Source organism: Mixophyes fleayi, chromosome 3 (assembly GCF_038048845.1).
Source record: "Mixophyes fleayi isolate aMixFle1 chromosome 3, aMixFle1.hap1, whole genome shotgun sequence".
Classification (NCBI taxonomy): domain Eukaryota; kingdom Metazoa; phylum Chordata; class Amphibia; order Anura; family Limnodynastidae; genus Mixophyes; species Mixophyes fleayi.
In genome coordinates this window covers 326,786,384-326,801,819 of record NC_134404.1, presented here as the reverse complement: position 1 = coordinate 326,801,819, position 15,436 = coordinate 326,786,384, and the positions used below count along the sequence as shown (strand labels likewise).

Below are 15,436 nucleotides of genomic sequence, written 5' to 3'. Positions count from 1 at the left end.
CAAAACGGCAGGACTTCCCGGTATACAGTGGTTTATACCTACCAAAAGTGGTCCAAGGAAGGACAACCAGTGAAGAGGATGGGAAGAGTAGGTTAGCCCTTCTGGTCTAATCTCCCAGAAGAGCTACTGTAGCACAAATTGCTGAAAAAGTTAATGCTGGCTATGATAAAAGGGTGTCAGTACGCACAGTGCATCACAGCTTGCTGTGTATGAGGCTACATAGCTGCAGACCTGTCAGAGTGCTCATGCTGATCCCTGTCCACTGCTGAAAGAGCCTACCATGGGCAGGTGAGTGCCAGAACTGGAGCATGGAGCAATGGAAAAAGGTGGCCTGGTCTGATGAATCATGTGTTCTTTTACATCATGCGGACGGACAGGTGCATGTTTGTCGTTTACCTGGGGAAGAGAAGACACCAGGATGCACTATTGGAAGAAGGCGGAGGCAGTGTGATGCTCTAGGCAATGTTCTGCTGGGGAACCTTGGTCCTGGTATTCATGTACCACCTACCTAAACTTTATTGCAGACCAAGTACACCCTTTCATGGCAACGGTATTCCCTGATGGCAGTGGCCTCTTTCAGTAGTATAATGTGCCCTGTCACACTTCAAAACATGTTCAGGAACGGTTTGAGGAACATGACAAAGAGGTGCTGACTTGGCCTCAAATTCCCCAGATCTCAATCCGATCGAGCACCTGTGGGATGTGCTGGAAAAACAAGTCCAAGCCATGGAGGCCCTTCTTACAGGACTTAAAGGATCTGCTGCTAACGTCTTGGTGACAGATACCACAGGACACCTTTAGAGCTCTTGTGAAGTCCATGCCTCGACTGGTCAGAGCTGTTTTGGCAGCAGGAGGGGGACCTACACAATATTAAGCAGGTCGTTTTAATGTTGCGGCTGGTCGGTGTATATTGCAATGCGAACCACTCAGCGACACCCAGTGTGTGTATTCAAGCCTGACGGAGACATACAATAGCCGCAGTAGGCTTATATGTTTGTACCCAATGGAGACGTGCTAAATACCCTATTAGTACACAACCTAATAACGTCTTATTTTTGTTTCAATCTATCAGTATCTTGTGGACAGATAGAGTGCTGTAGTCAGATGAGAATGTTTTAATAAAAGCAAAAAAAATCACAATTACCATATCCAAAAAAATTAAATACACCTCTACATCTGTTGTTTATATGAATTGGACACATACGTGCCCCTTCTTTTACACTTACTTGCAAAAAGAGATTTAATTTTCCTGCTAAGTGTTTTTCTCCCTGGAAACTGACTTTTGGGTGCCGGTTGACCAGTGACTAGATTAGGGTCAGCAATGTATATCAGTCCCCAGATAGGGGTCAGTATTTTATACTAGCCACCAGTTTGGAGTATGCTTTGCATATCAGTCAGTAGATTGGGGTCAGATTTGTACACTAGTCACCAATTTGGGAACAGGACTGCAAACTAAGCAGTAGGTTGCAATTATTATTGTATACCAGGCACTGTACTGTATACCAGAGAACACATTGTATACCATCACCATATAGGAGCAAGCATTGTGCAATATCTACCATGTCTATCTACTGGGTATTATGCGCATAGGCACTGATGGGCAACAATTTTATGGTCACTGCTAGGCAAAGAGTGTGAATGCAGTGTTGGGTATAATGTATCAAGTTGGGCATGAAGTTGCTGGGTATGAAGTGTCTGGTCAGAGCTGTACATAATGTTTGTGTCAGAATCACTAGGTGGAGCTGGCGATACCTGCCAGCAGTTGGCGCTACTGAGTACTGAGGCGCATTGTCTAACACGCCCCTGGATTTCACCAGGAACCCCCGCGAGGAGGTATGGACTTCGCTGCAAAGGACGTGCAGGTCACGGCCCTCAGTATCAGCCAGCTGGCGAGGTAACAATTGAGGCAGCGGTGTCGGCCCACCAGGATGCAGGATTGAAGAGTAGTCAGCAAGCCGGGTCAGAACCAGAGATACGGATATAGACAAATCAGGAACAGGAGAATGGTCAGGAAGCCGGGTCAGTACCAAGTAATCACTCTAAGCCAAAATCAGGAACCAAATGAGAAGTCAGGAACAAGCAGGGGTCAGAATCCAATAAACAGTAACACAGGAACAACGATTAAGCAAGACTGAAGACCAAATACTCTGGTCTCAGTGAGTTCCTTAAATAAATAGAGGAGAGGGATCCCTGATAGGCGCATCAATCGGCGGGAAAACCGCAACCAATCGTCGGAGCGTGCGCATGCGTACTGATGGTAAACATAAGCAGCGTCATGTTGCCAGGTAACGGTTGCCAAGCTCGGCGTACGCATGCGAATAGAATGGCAAGCGTATCTAAGCAGCGGAACGCGGATTCTGCAAGGAGAAAGTCACCCGTCTAGAGGCAGAAACAAGACGGCGCCTGACAGTTTGTGGTCAGTGCTGGACATAGTATCCCTGGATAAAGGCTGAATGACAACAAGCTCAAGGTACGAATCTTAGTCAGTGATCAAATACTGATCATATAGAGCAACATAATAAGGATATAATTCAGACCTATTCAAATAAATTGCAGCATTTATTTTTATGCATCTCAATGAAAGGTCGCCCTTGACACAGAACACACATAGATACACATAGGTTCTAGAAGTAAATTACAAGAGAACAACCTCATTTATGTCATTTTCCTTTTACCTATAAAACTGTACTAGAACACTTTTTGAAAAATGTTATTGCCCAATGTAAATAAACGTATCTTGGGATTTCACTTGCTGCCAACACCAAACAATTGGTATAATTTGTAAAGCACAAAACCTGTTTGAATTACTGTCGCTGAACCAGCACTGATACCCTTTCATTTATTTTTCTGTTTGTTTCCAAAACTGATTTGCAATTATATAAAGTGTGCAGCATGGCAGGACATGTGTTATTTTCTTCTTGCGAACACAAATGCACCTAAGATCCTCAAACAATCCAGCTGTCCCCATCTTCTGAGAATTACATAAAACAAGTGATTGTGAACAGCAAGGTCTGTGTCACGGTGATAAGTTCCTGTCTGTCTAACGTTGAGTAATGTTCGCTCTCACAAAACATTTGAACTATGGCATACATTTTTCTTCTCTGTTTATCAATGTTAATGCCCTGTGCTGTAGCAGAAGGTCAGTTTTTGCAAACCAACTGTTAATTTATGTAACGGTCTTGCTAGATTTATGCTGGATTAAAGTGGACCTTTCACCAGAAACACAGTGGGTGGATCCATTTTGCAGACCGAACCAGTATGCAGAATGTAAATTTGCTTTGAAAAACACCAATCAAAACATAAAAACAATCTAGTATTGGGTGTAGTTCACTAGGATACCAAAAAAATCTGCTGTCTTACATCGTACACCCAGTTCACTATAACTTACAACATTATACATCATAAATCGGCTCAAAATAAACCTTGTCCCCAATCTGTCCAAACCTCACCCATGCTCCACCCAAAAGACCACTTTCAGTGTACTTTAAACCCATCCACTCCTGTGTAAGAGTTGACCCTTTCTAGGTCTGTGAATCAGCACTGTCCTGACAATATCGAGACACTTGGGAAGTATGGGTTCACCAAAGCCGGCATAGCTCCTTTGCCCACTAGACCTGATACAAACAGGCAGTAGTGTTGTCGATACTTCTCCCTTTGCCTCCTCTGTACTTCTTAGTGCATAACTCCAAATCACATGGTAAACCGCCGCTTAATACATTCTTCATGCGCTGTGGTTTGGCCTTTAGTAAATCTATAAACCGCACATCAAGGCACAAGAAAGCATCAGAATAGTAAAGGGAGACTCTCTCTTGAGACAAACCTCTACAGTTTTACTAGGACAGTCTGGAGGCAAATCATGGTGAAGCTCATTTATTCTGATTCGCTGCCAGACTGAGCTTACTGACAAATGTTGGGTTTCACTGCAGCTGAACCGAATCCTCCCCCTCCCCCCCCTCAGTCACAGGGAGACCCCAGTACAATGCGGGGCAGATACAGGAAGAGGGTGGGGGTGTATTATCTGCTCTGCTTCCCGTGGCCTTCCAAGCCCTATGCAGCCCACTGACCACGTGCCATGCACCACTGCCCTTGATGGTCTCCCCCAATGCACTTCAATGTGCACTCATACTTTTTACTCTAGGGAGAATCCTATAACGGGAAGTGTGCCTAGGTGTGCATAAGAGTACACAAATCTGCAGAGGCGCACTGTGCTCAACTATAAGATGCACCCCGTTCCGTAAAGAAAACTTTCCAATCACCAAAAGAAATAAGAGCATTCTTATAAGGGACACTCATGGGCTGGAACACATAAGAATGTAATCGTATGCATTAAAATCAGTCCATCGCTTAACATACATACATTTTAAATGCAACAGAGAATGTAGAGAATATATTCACATATCATTGCTATGGTGATCCTCTAATGTAGAGCATAATATATGTGCATTGAGGGTACACTCAGTAAGTGATGTTGCATATAAAGTTGGTATCTTTAAGGACAAAATAAAGAGTGTAAGGTCCTAAGGTTATGTCAGAAATATATGAATATTAGATATATTAAAAGAATAAATCAATACACTTGAATGCTGAAATTGCAAAATACTGAAGTAAGAGACTGACAGTTCCTTTAGTCTATTTAATTTTTAACAGCAGTTCACGAGCAGAAATGCTTACCCCCCGTTTTTAATATTTTGCTTTATGTACAAAAAAGGTTTAGACTGATTTTAACGGATATGATTAAAATGTTATGTATTCCAGCCCATGAGTGGCCTTTATAAGAATACTCTTCTTTCTTTTGGTGATTGGATAGACATTGTATTCTAATAAGAACTTTAGATTCACAAGATATTACATATAAGGTAGGGCTGTGGATTATGAATTTATGCATCTAGGGCCTGATTCATTAAGGATCTTAACTTAAGAAACTTGTTATTTAAGTCTCCTGCACAAAACCATGTTACAATGCAAGGGGTGCAAATTAGTATTCTGTTTTGCACATGAGTTAAATACTGACTGTTTTTCCATGTAGCACACAAATACTTGATAGCTTATTGGTACAATGAAATTAAAAGTTGATATTTGTGTGCTACATGAAAAAACAGTCAGTATTTAACTTATGTGCAAAACAGAAAACTAATTTTCACCCCTTGCATTGTAACATGGTTTTGTCCAGGAGACTTACCGTATTTCCCCATGTATAAGACACACCCTTTTCCCCAAAATTTTGGGTCTAATAACTGGGTGCGTCTTATACAGGGGTAGTAGCACTTACCCTGTCAGATGACTCCTCTGTCCGGTAGAGTCTTTTCTCCGTCTGATCCTGATGCTGGAAACCCGATTAAGGTCCTCTCTGCGATGTCCGGATGTCCTTTCAGGACCTTGAGAAGGTCCTGAAAGGCATTCTTTCAGGACCTTGAGGTCCTGAAAGGATTGTCAAGGTCCTGAAAGGACATCCGGACATCGCAGAGAGGACCTTAATCGGGTTTCCAGCATCAGGATCAGACGGAGAGAAGACAGAAGACTTTACCAGACAGAGGAAGCATCTGACTAGGGTAAGTCAGAATTCACTATAGCGTAGTCTCTCCACTGTATAAGCTGCACAAATACTCTGTGAAAAAATTGAGGATAATGTTTATCCTCAATTTTTTCACATGATTTATATAGGTGCGTCTTATACAGTGGAGCGTCCTATACATGGGGAAATACGGTACATAAGAAACTTCTTAATTTAAGTTCCTTAATGAATCAGGCCCCTACTAGTGCAGATCCAAACCACATAGAACTATTAAAGAAATCTTTGCAGTTTTTCTGCTAAAATTTCTGGCTTAGATTAAGCCTGAGAATGGGGGGATATTAGGGTTGTTTTTATGACATGTGAGACTTCTATGTGCTTAAAGCTTTATTTTACATTGAGCAACATGTGCATAGACATTTGCCTCTCTGCCAGCGCAACTAGGAGGCCCAAGAAGCGTGTCATTAAAAGTATAGGACAAGACCTGATGGATAATGGTTAATGATTACTACAGCAGTATATTCAGAAATTTATTTTTAAATAAAATGTTTCTTTGTATTCTTATAAAATACATGTCTTTTAGTCAGATATTAGTAAGATACTGATTCTAACTAGTTTTCTGACTTTTCAGCAGCGTAGTTTGGCCACAAGTGATATTGGCTAAATTTGCAGAATAGATTGAAAGTCAATTCAGTGAATTACTAACTACACGTCAGTGAACAGATGGTGCATTGCAGTGAGCAATGTACAAGTTTTACTTATTAGATTTGTAGACGCAGGCCCTGTAATATTTCTTGAAAAGTTAAGGAAAGAGAATTATATAAAGAAATGTTGCTGATTCTGTGGATATGATAACATTTTACCAAAGTCACGTACACTGTGGGCGAATTCAATTCCCCAAGAATACCGACGCGCTAAACCTATTAACATTAAAACGGTAATTTTAACAGATTTCAAAGCTGGTGAAATTAACGTATTAACTGTAATTATAGGCACTATTACCATAATATCAGTAATAGTGTCAGTAAACGGCCAATTGAATTCCCCCCTATAAGCGACTGAATTAGCATTTTGTGTATGTTTCAATAATATTAAAACTGTACAAATATACAAGGAGTTGCTAGTTTCATACAAGAACAGACCAGCCTGTACTCCAGCAGCCTTACTGTCATTAATCTTAGAAGAAACACAGTCTGCAAAAAGAGATACCTTTGTGTTGTCCAATCATCATCATGATTCATTTGTAAGGTGCCAGATTCCACAGCGCCAGACAGTCCGCAAACAAATCACATAAATACAATTTAAACATAATAACAAATCATACAGGGACAAATTACAGGCACAAATTAAGCAGAATTACAAGTAGCAAGTATACAATCACAAATTCCGTAAGTACAGGTTAGACATAAAAATAAAACACTCAAGATACAAGTTAAACATGAAAATGTAACAGGTACAATTGAGATAGACAAAGGAGATGCAGACAAGCAAAATAGGGTATGGAGGGCCCCACTTGGGAGAGTTTATAATGTAGAGGGGGGGGGGGGTTGGTAGACAGAGGCAGCGGGAGCTAATGGACACAGGTGGAGTTGGCAAGTAGACCGGGTAGACATGAAAGTCTAGGAGGGGATAGGGTAGAATATAGTATAGAGGGGGGATTTCAGAGAGTGCTTGAAAGATTGGAGGTTGAGGCAGAGCCTGGTCAGGCAGGAAAGGGCATTCCATAAGTGGGGAGCAGCGTGGGAGAAATCATGGAGGCAGGACTGAGGGGTGGTTATTGGAGGGGAGGAGAAGTGTAGGTCAGTGGTGGAACGTGGAAGGTGGTAAATAAAGTCCAGGGTTCCTCCAAGATCCAACCTCTGCCAACTCATGAAGTTCATTTGCAGAGTGGAAATGGCCATGCTTGCCTATGCACAGTGAGCAACATCCTAAAAATACACCTTCCCCTCTACTTTATCTAAATTTCAATGATCTCGCTCCCCAAACTGAAATTTAATTTTTGAATGAATCAATTGAATGATTTTTGAATATCAGTAAGTGCTGCCCGATTACTTGAGATACCTGCCAAACTAACAGAGGGAATTGGCAAGTCTGTCATTTATAGACAGTAAGCTGCCAAGGGTCCTGTACAAGCTGCCAAAGAAAAGGAGGCAGTCCACGTCAAGCCCAGAGAAACAGAGAAAGTCCAGGTCCAGCTCACCGTTCCAGGGAGAGTCCAGAGTTGGTCCATTTGTCTTCAGATTGTCCTGTGTCTTTTCCATTGTTCCAGCTGCAACTGATGCTAATAATACAGCTATAGGATATTCACTGGAGAATCACCCAGGCCTTTGATAGGTATTTAAAGTAGAGATAAGCGGGTCCGGTTCCCCGAGAACCGAACCCACCCGAACTTTGGGTATCCAAATACCGAGCCGAGTAGGCTCGGTACTCTCCCGCCCGCTCGGAATCCAAATCGAGGCCGAATGTCATCGTGACGTCGTCGGATCTCGGGCTCAGTTTCGTGATACTTGAAGATTATAAATACACGCCTCCACAGCAATCCATCGCCATTTGACAGAGGGAGAGAGCAGGGTGTAGTCACAGGCTGATTAGAGCAGGGACAGAGAATACAATATTCTTATTCCAATTGAGCTATCAAAAATCGCTAGAGAAGAGAGGATGATAGAGGATTTTTTTTTTTTTTCAATATTTGTCACTCCCCAGTGCTTCTGGCTGTCAAAATTACTATCTGTCAGCAGTATCTACCGAAAATAATTTGTAGCACTCCACAGTGCTTTTGGTGTGTCCCCCATAATTGTGCATAAATATTTCTGGCTGTCAAAATTACTATCTGTCAGCAGCATCTATCAAATAATTTTTAGCACTCCACAGTGCTTTTGGGGTGTCCCCCATAATTGTGCATAAATATTTCTGGCTGTCAAAATTACTATCTGTCAGCAGTATCTACCAAATAATTTTTAGCACTCCCCAGTGCTTTTGGGGTGTCCCCCATAATTGTGCATAAATATTTCTGGCTGTCAAAATTACTATCTGTCAGCAGTATCTTACCAAATAATTTTTAGCACTCCACAGTGCTTTTGGGGTGTCCCCCATAATTGTGCATAAATATTTCTGGCTGTCAAAATTACTATCTGTCAGCAGTATCTTACCAAATAATTTTTAGCACTACAAGTGCTTTGGGCTGAGAATGGATTCAAAGCAGTCCACATATGAGCAGTATGAGCAACCAGGTTCTGTCACCAGTCCTGATGTTAGTGTTCCCAGTACGGCATCTGGGCAAGGCGATGTCAAACTACACAGTGTTTCGAAATCAGTCCAAAAAACAAAAACAAAAATTTTTTTTTACTGTGTTGAAGCGAAAAAGAAGTGTTACTGAGCAAAAGTTAAGTGTCGATAAAAAAAATAAATTGCCAACATGCCATTTTACACACGCAGTGGCAAAGAGAGAATGAGGCCTTCACCTTTGGCTATTAGTGGCAGATCCCAAAAAGTTACCGAGCCTACAATTGGTGCACAACTACTGTTATGCGTCAAAGCCGAGCTGCAAGATAACAGTAAGGCATTAGAGTATAATGTTTGATGGACTCTCCACAGGGATTGGTGTCATTTGTGAATCAGAGCAAACAGTGGGATGTCTAATCGTGAGCATTCTGCTGATGTGTGCCTTAATAGCCCGAGTGTAGCCTGTGATACATAAATTGAGGATGCCACTTTGGAATTAGAAGAGGATGAGGGGGAGATTTGTGTAGGCGACGAGGGCACTAATGAGGATGTTGATGAGGATGAGGTTGTTTGTGTAAGTCCTGCACCAGTGGCAGCAGTTCTGGCACGTGACAAGAAAAAGGCCATTGTCATGCCTGCCTGGGCATAAAACAAAAAAATTCACTTCTTATGTGTGGAATTATTTCTACCCAAATCCAGACAACAATTGTATAGCCATTTGTAGTGTATGTCAAGCCACAGTCAGTCGAGGGAGGGACCTTAACCATCTTGAAACCTGATCTATGTTACGCCATTTAACGAGAGTTCATGGCAAAGTGTTGGGAAAAGCTGAAAGTTCTTCCAAAAAAATTACAAGCACTCCATCATCAGCTAAGACCCTCTGGTCACCGACATCCCGACGGCTACAAAATACACCCACCACACCATCCTCATCAATATCCTCAGTAGCGCTCGGAGTTAGCCCGGCATCCCACTTAAGGCTGGATGACTCCTGCACTATTATTGATTCCTCTGAAGAAAGCGTTAGTCCCACTGCTGCTGCTGCTGGGAGTGAATCGTCAGCCCAGAGGCAGGTCAAGAAAATGAGCAGTCCTACATTTCAGCAATTAACTGTGAAACAATCATTTGCTAGGGGAAGCAAATATGACAGCAGTCACCCAGTCGCCAAGCGAATCACAGACGCCATGGCTGCCATGCTAGTGTTAGATCTGCGTCTAATCTCCACAATAAACGCAGCTGGTTTTTCACAGTTAATTGAGGTTTTGTGTCCGCATTACAAAATTCCATCGCGACACCATTTCTCTCACAAAGCAATTCCACAACTATACAAAAAAGTGTGTAAAAATGTAGAGATTGCGCTGAAAAATGCCATTCTGCCCACTGTCCACTTAACCACAGATATGGGGACAAGTGGAAGTGGCCAAACCAAAGACTATATGACTGTGACAGCCCAATGGGTTGGTCATTCACCTTCACCAGCAGGAACAGCAGCAGCATATACACCACTACGTAACATTTGTCACAGGAAGGCCACTCTTTGTATCACTGGCTTCACTAACAGGCATACAGCTGACAATTTGTTACGCAAACTGAGAGATGTGATTGATACATGGCTTATACCACTTGGACTCTCCCCAGGGTATGTAATTTCTGATAACGCCAACAATATAGTGCGAGCATTACAGCTGGGTGATTTCCAACTCATTCCCTGTTTTGTTCACACCATCAACTTGGTGGTGCAGAGCTTCCTACGAAATAACCGTGAGGTGCAGGAGATGCTTTCGGTGGCCGTAAAATTTCAGGCCATTTCAGGCAATCAGCCACAGCATGTAGGAGATTACAGCAGCTCCAAGAGCAGTTTAACTTGCCCTGCCACCAACTTAAGCAAGAGGTGGTAACTAGGTGGAACTCCACCCTGTACATGCTTCAGAGGATGGAGGAACAGCGCAAAGCCATCCAAGCATATTGCACAAGCCATGACATTGGGAAAGGAGGGGGGATGTATTTCACTCTTGCACAGTGGGGAATCCTTTCAGTGCTGTGCAAGGTGCTGAAACCATTTGAAGTTGTGACGTGTGAGGTGAGTGCAGACTCTGCTAGTTTGAGCCAAGTCATTCCTTTAATTAGACTATTGGAAAAGCAGCTTGAGAAAATGAAGGAGGAGCTGAAAGCAAGCAATTTAGCAAAGTATGTTGGCCTTGTCGATCAAGTACTTCATTCGCATCACAATGATCCTCGAGTTATTAAGATATTGAACTCGGATCAGTACGTTTTGGCCACTGTGCTTGATCCAAGGTTTAAGACCTACATTGAGTCTTTACTTGTAAATGAGCGAGATGTGAACTTTTGCAACGAGCTATTGCTCAGCAAGTTGGCCGCTGAACTGGGCCTCGGCTTGACGACGTGTCCTGCTTCACTTTCTCAAGCTGCTGCTGCTGCTCGTAAAAAATTAAATTTCCCAAAAAGAAGCAGGGAAGATGCAGGGGGCAGACCAGAACAATTTAACATCTGGGCTGGTTGGAAGGATTTTTCAAAAAAATGTGTCACTTTGCCCACAACTCCATCCAATACGAGTATAAACATGCAAAGGATGGTGGAGGATTACTTTCAAGAGGTAGTTGATATGGAAATGTCAGACAGTCCCTTTCCTTACTGGGAAGAAAAGCAGGCCATTTGGAAACCCATGTACAAACTTGCTTTGCAATACTTAAGCTGCCCACCCTCCAGTGTGTACTCTGAACGAGTGTTCAGCACAGCAGGGAACTTAGTCAGTGATCGCCGTAGAAGGTTACTTCCCAAAAATGTGGAGAAAATTATGTTTATAAAAATGAACTACATCTTCCACAAGGAAGGCCTTCACCATCCAAGCACTGACTGTTCTCTAATGGCGGATTCAAGCGGCGATGAATTGATAGTCTGTGATGAGGGTGAGGATGAAGCTGAAGATGATGCCGATAACATCTTTTTAAAACTTTCTATGTAAGTGTAGGGTGCAATCTGCCCCCAAAGAGGAAAGGGACTTGTGGCATTTCCATATCACGTACCGTCTTGAAAGGCTGCTGTTTGGGCAATTTATCCTTAAGGGTAGGGTGTCATAGACAGAGTGACCCCAAACTGGCTTTGTTCATTTCTCTTAATATTGTACAGTCTATAACGGCTGAATTTTTTTGTATTTTCGACAAGTGGAGGGGGGCTTAGAGGCCACAAACCAAACTGGCTTTGTCCATTTCAATTAATATTGTACAGTCTATAACGGCTGAATTTTTTAGTTTTTTAAACAAGTTGAGGGGGGCCTATAGAGACAGAAAGCAAACTGCCTTTTTCCATTTCTTTACATATTTACCTATAAGTGTAGGGTGTAATATACATCCAAAGACGATGGCTGCATTGCCAATATGCATAGATGGAGAGGAAGACAATCTGTTTTGTGTGTGTAACAAATGAAGGCCTACCTACCAGGAATTAAACTGTTTTTGGATGATTTATTATCTCTACAATTAGATTACTAATCTATGAAACAGTTGGAGCACTAAATTGGGTTATTTTAGGCCCAAAAACATTGATTTTCCAACAAAATAGCAAAACAAAACCAAACAAAACAAAAACAAAAACACGCAATGGCGGTTTTGCAAAACCAAAACACGACGGTAATCCAGATCCAAAACCGAATCCAAAACCAAAACACGGGGGTCAGTGACCATCTCTAGTTTAAAGAGACTACAGATCTCCAATACTGGTCAGTATCTTACATCTGCTGTAAGAGTGAGTAACCTGCCATACCCTACACAGAACCACACCTGGAGCCAATATCAAGTATTGCAGCCTTGAACTGCTTTACACTGCCAGGACTAACCTCCCATTTCCATTGCACTCAGTTGCCCTTATTCTTACACAAGGGGTAGTATTCCCTGGTGTTAGATCATAATCAGTTGATACATGAACTGGGTTTGTTGCCCACATCATTATCATCTTCTACAAAATAGTTGTTATTGGGACTACAACTCCAATCCTCATTATCTACTTCAAAGTAAGAGCTGACAATTCCATCATCATGAACTACCAGAGACATGTTGTTACTCTTCCTACTCTTCATTTATCATTATTGTAAATGTTGCCGTAATATACCTCGTCTTCTTTAGATACAGGGAGCTATTTGTGGACCTGAATGTACACTCAGCATGTGTTCGCTTTCCCTTTTTCATCCACGTTGCCTGTATTCAGCTCCATGTATTTCAGGGTGTGCGGCCATAAGTAAGAGTTGCACCTTTAATTAAAGTCAATGTTAGCCCTTGATCTTAGCAAACAGCATCATTTTTTACATGGTATGGACACGCCACCTCATTCTAGATGCCTAATCATCTTAATCATGTGTCATTTATAGGCATTCTAACTGCCAATTCACACTCGATCATCCACTTAATATCAGATATTGCCATATCTATTGTCTTCTTACACGTCATTGCTGTATGCTATCGTTCAGTTAATCTTCACCTACCAATATGTTGTATTATTGTCACTGCATAGTCTTCATCTTGTGGTTACATTAACCTTCACCTTATAACCCTTATAAAGAGATTAAACATGAAATAAGTCGCCCACTACATATCAGGCTACAGGCCTTTAAGTTACACAGCTTTTTAATAAATGTGCCAAGTGGTTTATCCCTTTTTCCTGGAGTGTGTGTGAGTTGTCAAAAGTCACTTATAGAGATTCGAACACAGGGTTTTGGAGTCAAGCCCTAGGAAACATTGACAAAATCTATATCCCGTGAAAAATGTTTTCCCGTGGTGGAAATCTAGCCAGTTTTGTACTTAAATGACCTCCTCAGTGTAGCTTTTGTCTTTCATATTTAATCTGCTTTGGGTATCAGCAACTGGAATGGTGTCACTGAGGTTGGATTTTACCATGTCATTTTTCTACATTCATAAAGTAATTCTTTGCAGCCTGGTATGATTATTTCCTATCTTATGATGGAAAAGCGTACAGAGGAATACAATGACATACACTTCTTTTTTTCAGTGTCCGTCAGTGTCTTGGATTTGTAAGTAACTTGCTTCTTGCAGTCATACTGTTCCAGTTTTATTTTGAAGAAAAATAGTCACTTACTTTCTACTATGAATGTCAGGGTGTCATCATTTAAAATAGATTTTTATCTTGTCTGAAGCCTTATGTTGCTGCGCCTTCCACTTAGAACATGAATTGGTCTTTAAAAGGGCTCTCAAACCTGACAGCGAATGGCAATAAATACATTTTGTATTCTTCTAGAACTAAAATTGTTTCCACTTCTATTTTCTCTGGTCATTGCTGGACACTGCTGCATTCTTTCTTTGGCCGGAGACTTTCTGAAGATCTCATGTGACCTTCTCTTCATGGGTATTTTTGAACTGGACAGCTTGATATAGCTTTTAAATAGACATTTAGTCCATCCTTTTGAGATCCGTTTACCCCGCATGCCACTTCAGATTAGCGCTTTCCTCCGAGTGTGGCCATTGAGTGCCACTTTTTGACTTTTGTACTTTTATGTATCATGTTTTGTCAATAGTGTATCGTACCTTCAGTTACTGGCTGAGTTTGGAACCCTCATCCCTTCTCTTGCACATCCAGTTTGTCCTTTGTATTTGTATTTATGCAGCGTGTTGAATTTCCTTGATCAATAAAGTGAGGTTTTTTTATATCGTTTTGATCTCTGGTCATGTGGATATCCTATATTTGCTATTTGATCTATTGATTTAGCCGGTTCACTTGTTTGGGCTTTTTGACACATTTTTGGTTTATTTGAGGACAATGAACCCCTGAACTGCGGTCTCCACGAGAAGTTGAAAGTATCACCCGAACTGACTTTGTGATTCTTTTCAAGAACTTTATACCACGTTGCCATTGGGACAGTTAAGATTTTTAACTTCAGGACTTTGTGGACAAAAGTGGGACATATATCCTTTTCTTCCCTCCCTTGGAGACTACTGGGTTTGATGCTACACATCATTTTTACAAAGTGCATTCGTTTGGAAATATCTCCCGTTTACATCCCATTTATTCATGCTGGGTTTTAAGATACATGATCATATACAGTTATTTGGTTAGACTAATCAATTTTGTCATATATTTATTGATGTTGTATTTTCTTATTATTATTTCATGTGTTGAGCTTCATGACTACAGATCAGTAATATCAGCATTGTTTATTCTTGAATTGTTTATTTTAAATACATTATCATAATTACTGCGATTGGGACGCCTTTGTTTATCGATTTTGTTGTCCAAGGAGGGATAACTTGGCCCCACAGCTGCTGCAGTAATACCGTTTAGCCTGGGATGGAGCGCAGTGTACACACCCATCCAGCAGACATTTAGTACTGCCAATTAAAATATCATCTGCATATGCTGTAACAGCAAAGGGTCAGTTGGTCATCGTTTATGAGGTGCCTAAAGACCACCACGAATGATCACAAACCACAGATCCAATAAGCCCAACCACCTCCAAAGAAATTATACTAACTGTCCAATAGGTCACCTTTCAGAGACAGATATTCAGAACAGTCCATCCAAAATATATAATATGTGAAGCTATGCAAGGTGGTGCACCCGTCCATAGCAGCCTGAATCATCATCATCATTTATTAATATAGTGCTAGCAGATTTCGTAGCGCTTTAGCCTAAATGAGCTACACTGTTTCCATGGCTACAAGTAGAACTTAGCTGTTGTTA

General features: G+C 41.5%; 1 protein-coding gene across 2 annotated transcripts in view; it reads right to left on the bottom strand.

The window, feature by feature from the left end:
- HHAT (hedgehog acyltransferase) overlaps positions 1 to 15,436 on the bottom strand; it is a 249,672-nt gene that overhangs the window by 60,523 nt on the left and 173,713 nt on the right. The window lies entirely within an intron of this gene.